Raw genomic sequence first — 6,000 nt, 5'->3', positions numbered from 1 at the left:
CGCGATAGGTAAAAAAAGCGGTTTATTCACCACGCCCTTCTATAAGAAGGTATCACGCAAAAATGAGTCGTGAACCTTTTATTAGTCGTTATCAATTCTGAAAATGGCTCTATGTTGGCCACAACTGTGCATTATGTATTTTGTTGCTAAATGCCGTTGTAATTAGTTTGAATTCTGTTTTGTCCACAATTAAAAAAAAAGACGTGTGGCACTCGGGGACTGCCGCGGTAAAGCTATTGCGTAGCATGCCTTCAAGCCACACCTCCGCGCCCGTCGGAGTGGGGAGCGTGAGGTTTTTCGTTACTTAATTTCTGGATTCGGTCCCCGCGCTCAAGGCCCGCGATAGAATCTATGCAATAGCTTAAAAACAATTCATAAAGTTAAAAAAAGTCTAACCCTTGAAATTATTGTATTGTCACCGATCCTTGATGAGTGTATAGTTTGAATTCAATCTGTCCGTTTAATGTGGGTCAAAATCTAATATAAAGGAGTCGGTTACATACAAACATACAGGTGAAGCTAATAAATAAATATTTTTATGCTAATAAATAATTAGAACTTTATCAAACAGATGAATCAAGCAAAAGGGGCTCAAAATCAAAATCAGACGTACCATTAACAAAAGAAGAACAGTACGAAGAGTATTTGAAGATGAAAGAAAGAGAAGCAGCTAGGAAGAGAAGACAGTTAGCGAAGCAGAGAAAGCAGATGGAGAAGTATGGAGTGAGGACGCGGCCATCCATATTCGTTACAAAAAAAGGGTACCAATTTCTTTCGATTCTATTTTAAATTTTAATATAATCTATACTTAATATTATAAAGCTGAAGAGTTTGTTTGTTTGTTTGAACGCGCTAATCTCAGGAACTACTGGTCCGATTTGAAAAATTCTTTCGGTGTTAGATAGCCCATTTATCGAGGAAGGCTATATATAATCACGCTAGGACCAACAGGAGCGGAGCAATGTAAAAATATCTTATTAGATATTGATAAAGTTCGACGGCATGTGACACTTGGCTTGACTTCGCACTTGGCCAGCGTGGTGGATTATGGCCTGTACCCTCATAAGAGGCCCGTGGCCGTGTCCCAGCAGTGGGAACGTATATGGGCTGATGATGATGATGAATAGATAAAAGGATTGTTATTTGTAGAAAATCGTTAAGGGGAATAGTTTATTTATAATCTAACTAGCGGTCCGCCCCGGCTTCGCCCGTGGTACATATTTCGCAATAAAGGTAGCCTATGTTCTTTCTCAGGGTCTAAAGATTGTCTGTGCCAAATTTCATGAAAATCGGTTGAGAGGTTTATGCGTGAAAACCATACATACATACATAATTACAAACTTTTCCTCTTTATAATATAAGTATAGATATAGAAGATAGAGCATATTTGATGATTTGTTTGCGTCGATTTAATTTAAAAAAATACTAACCTGAACTAATTTAAAAAAATATAAACAAAGTCGCTTTCTCTGTCCCTATGTATGCTTAAATCTTTAAAACTAAGCGATGAATTTTGATGCGGTTTTTTTATTAGATAGAGTGATTCAAGAGGAAGGTTTTAGTATATAATTTATTACGCTCGCTGTCGCAGTCGCTGGCGGAAAGCTAGTATGTAATATAATCATCGATAAGATAGATAGAATACTGGGGGATATGTTTAGTTTTTATAGAAGGAATCATAATAATGATTTGTGTAATGTAACTAAAATCTTAATGTAACTAAAATCCGACATCTATTTAATTATAATATGCTAGTGTCTCATTATGACGAGTTAAAGTCGTAATAATATTTCTTTTTCCAGTCGATTCCCGTTGCATTATGGATGGTCAATAGAAGAATGGTAACTTCGATTAAACACCTCAAGTTGATACAAATTTTCTTTGATTTTTAAAACTACCCTCGTTTAATAAAAAAAATTGTAATGTTGTCTTGAATACTTTCATAGACTCTACATACATATATTATACTAGAGAGATGCTTTGGCGAAAAGCTATACATATAAAAAATGAAGTATATCATTGAAAAAAATACATAAATAGCATGAATTATATTGCAGTTAGCTAGTTTACAGATTTATATCTACTTACGCGATTTTCGATTCATTTTTTTATGTAAAAATCCAACTTACAAAAGAAGAGGTAGGGTAAAAGTGGGATAGATGCCCCACTTTTTGAAATAGCCTCATAATTTTAAAAAAATGAATCTTATACGAACACTTTGTATGAATATAGCTAGGTTAATTATCTGTTTTGAATTACTATGTATATTTTTTATCCTATATAGGGGATAGCTGCCCCAGTATTATTTTTTATTAAATAAAAACAAAAGAGCCACTATTTTCACTTAGATTTGTACTTAATGAACTAGCGTATAGACATAATAAGAAATATAGTGAAATTTATTAATACTTATAAAGTTATGCAAAGGCAAATATCAACCTTTTTAAATTTTAACGTGTTCGTGAAGTTCGCCCCGGATATTATAACAAGCACTAGCGAAACACGTCTTCACCAAACAACAGCTCATGCGTACCCGAGGTGCGGGGTGATAGGAGCTCCTATTTAAATCATTAATTCGTAGTCACGACTCTGGGAAGTGAGGTTTTTTGAAAATGGGGCATCTATCCCCGTGCGACATCTATCCCACTTTTACCCTACACTAATTTTAATTTTTATTTGAAAAACTTGTTAAATGTATACAAGTACAGTAGTGTAGTTAAATATACGCAGTTCTTGTCTCTATAGATAATAATTAATGTAAACAATACAATACATTAAAGACGAATTCGTGATTGTCTCAGAAATAAACGATGTTTGCAAAAAAATTATTAGCATTCAGTTTCTTATCAGTAACCTTCTACATAACCTAACATTTTTGTGTAGGATTTTATTCGAACCTTGAAATTATTTGCCTTAATTCTTTGCTCTACAAAAAGCTATTTTTAATGCAAGTTTCAGAAAAGGCAGTCCAAAAATCACGGCTTCATCTTTTTATTTATATAATAGAAAACGTGTTATCAACAAGCTATCACTGTATCACATGCTAAAAATATATCATTCACTGACGTAATTGCCAGCCAGTCGTTTAGTGTCCGCCATATTGGCACGTCGCTTGTAACACAAGTATAACCCGGCTAAATTGTGTTTACGCGTTTTCCCGCTGTAGTACACCGTGATACGCGCGTTTCAATTCGGTTGCATAATACCGAGTCGATTGTTTGTTTTTTAATATTTTTTTTCGGAATTGCCCCGTGTGTGTTCGTAAACAGCCAAGTGATTTGTGAAGTGTAATTGGATTGCGCAATAAATCATAGTAAGTATAAATTCGCGCATGATGTAATCGCAATTCTAGGAATTATTTACGATTCTATACAAAATTATCTTCTATTTGCGACTCATTTTTAATCTATAAGATATAACGCAATATGTGATTATTTAATCTACTTTCACTTTTCGCGCGCTTTTAGTTTGAAATGTCACGCAGAACTCCAAAATTCGACTGAAGGCAGCAAACTTTTTGATTGAGGAAAATGTTTGCTTTATTACCTTGGATATAAAAACTAAAAAGGTTTTTAAAAATAGTTTTTGTTTATGGCGTGTTATAAAACACTAAGTTTAAATAATCTTGGCTTTAAAAGATTAGAATAGAGTAGATTATAATTGAATGATCGCGAAAATATTATTTTTATATTCGCAAATAAATGGCGGGAAATTCAAAATATTAGTAAAGATTTAATTCTCTCATTTCTAATTATTATTTTATGAGTAGTAGTGACAATTTTTTTTTCAAATCCTATTGAGAATGATATTAAAATTACATATTTAAAACGAAATAGCGCCATTTGTTCACATATTCATGTTGATAATAAAAAGGTTAAAGAATAAATAGGTAAATAAATAATAAACTTAAACTGTTATAATAACAATGGACGTAATTTAAATTAAATTATAGACACATGGAATTCAATTTAAATTATTAATAATTCAATTTCACTGGGGTTAAGTTAAACCACAGAATTGTTATTCGAAAATTCTTTACCTTATTATGTTTGTTATAATGTTTAGGTATAAGGCAAGGAAGGGAAGGTAGACGGTAGAGTAGAGTGGTAGAGTAACTATCCTACTTAGTACTTACTATATTAATGTGGACACCATTGTTAGAGCAGAGAACTAAAATTTGGTAGAGTAGCTAAGCAACTCGGGCAAGCTACTAGAGTGGTAGAGTAACTATCCTACTTACTATACTAATATATAATCTTATATATAAAAATGAATCGCAAAATGTGTTGGTAAGCGCATAACTCGAGAACGGCTGAACCGATTTCGATAATTCTTTTTTTATTATATTCCTGGAAGTACGAAGATGGTTCTTATGTAGAAAAAACGTAAACATGTACCACGGGCGAAGCCGGGGCGGACCGCTAGTAATATACATATATACATATATATTTGGTAGAGTAGAGTAGTTCAAGGTTCTTCTTTAAGTATATTTAAATTGTCGAATTTGTTTATATTAAGAAAAGTTTAAATGTCAGTTTTACGACTTGCTGATAAAGATACTGATAGCAAGCTGATAGCATTTAACACTTTGGCTTGTATTTTCATACATTAATTGTCATTCTGATAGATAAGTTAACTAAACTTTTCTAGTATTTATGAAACTGCTGCATAATATCTATAGTCTATACTTTCTAATACTTAGTTGAAGAGTTTGTTTGTTTCAAACTCAAACCTACTGGTTCGATTTAATTCTTTTCCACCCGCGGCTTCGCCCGCGTTTTCAAAGGAAAACCCGCATAGTTCCCGTTCCTGTGGGATTTCCGGGATAAAACCTATCCTATGTGTTAATCCAAGTTACCCTCTATATGTGTGCTAAATTTCATTGTAATCGATTCAGTAGTATTTGCGTGAAAGAGTAACAAACACACCTACATACACATTACACATACCCATACATCCATCCTCACAAACTTTCGCATTTATAATATTAGTAGGAAGAATAGGATAGGAAAGATATCTATTTACTATAATTAAATAATTGTAGGTACTTATAATTGTCGTTTGTACATTAATAAAAAAAATGTATGCGTGTACTAGAGTACACACGTAAGAAGTGAAACTTCTTTATGACCTTAAAAATGTCGCGAGTATGGCGTAAAGCAAAAATGTCACGCGTACGGCGTAAAGCAAAAATGTTACACTAAATTTTTGTTCAACCCCGATAAAGAAGTTTCACTTCAAAAAGAAACAAAACAATATATTTATTATCAAACTTAACACCTAGGTGGTAAATATACTAATATTAACAAGAGCACTTTACTTATCTAAAAATCACGAATTTTCCATATACATATATTGTTATTATTTCTAAGTATTAGTAGTTAGTACCTATTGAAGTTATTAGTTACAAGCGGTCCGCCCCGGCTTCGCCCGTGGTACATATTTACGTTTTCTCTACATAAAAACCATCCTCGTACTTCAAGGAATATAATAAAAAAAGAATTATCAAAATCGGTTCAGCCGTTCTCGAGTTATGCGCTTACCAACACATTTTGCGATTCATTTTTATATATAAAGTATAGTATTAAAATAAATATTATTTATATCCTACTTCCTACTTTATTATAAACGCGTAAGTTTGTAAGAATGTATGTATGTTTGTTACTCTTTCACGCGAAAATAAATGAACAAAGTTTGTATTCAAAATCGCGTCTAAAGGAGTCGGTTCCATACAAACATACAGGTGAAGCGTAAAATATACCCAAAAGTATAATCTACACATATAACAAATATTTTCATTATCTAGCTATTAGATAACACGAACAAAAATGAATTTTTATCTTTACAAAAGTCGCGAATGTAAAATATTGAAGTCAATGAGGAAAATTATAAAAAAAATTGGAAAACCTCAATTTCACAATATACAGATACAACCAGTAGGGAAACTTCTTACAAACGTTCAAAATGGCGCACGCACACTAGCAAGCGTGTTGACGAAAA

At 32.6% G+C, this 6,000-nt stretch overlaps 1 protein-coding gene across 1 annotated transcript in view; it reads left to right on the top strand.

Moving 5' to 3' along the window:
- Positions 1–3,094: 3,094 nt before the first annotated feature.
- The window catches only part of LOC149475215 (segmentation protein cap'n'collar-like), a 131,375-nt gene continuing 128,469 nt past the window's right edge, over positions 3,095–6,000 (top strand). The window contains exon 1 of the mRNA XM_089713560.1: positions 3,095–3,313. The gene's annotated coding sequence lies outside the window, so the exon portion shown is untranslated. The remainder of the gene's footprint in view (positions 3,314–6,000) is intronic.

The sequence above is a fragment of the Colias philodice genome, chromosome 31, assembly GCF_061535455.1.
Source record: "Colias philodice isolate Cphi_HAF_F1 chromosome 31, ilColPhil1 Martin Lab GWU primary, whole genome shotgun sequence".
Lineage (NCBI taxonomy): Eukaryota > Metazoa > Arthropoda > Insecta > Lepidoptera > Pieridae > Colias > Colias philodice.
The sequence above is the reverse complement of the archived record's forward strand: the minus strand, read 5'-3'. Positions and strand labels throughout refer to the sequence as shown.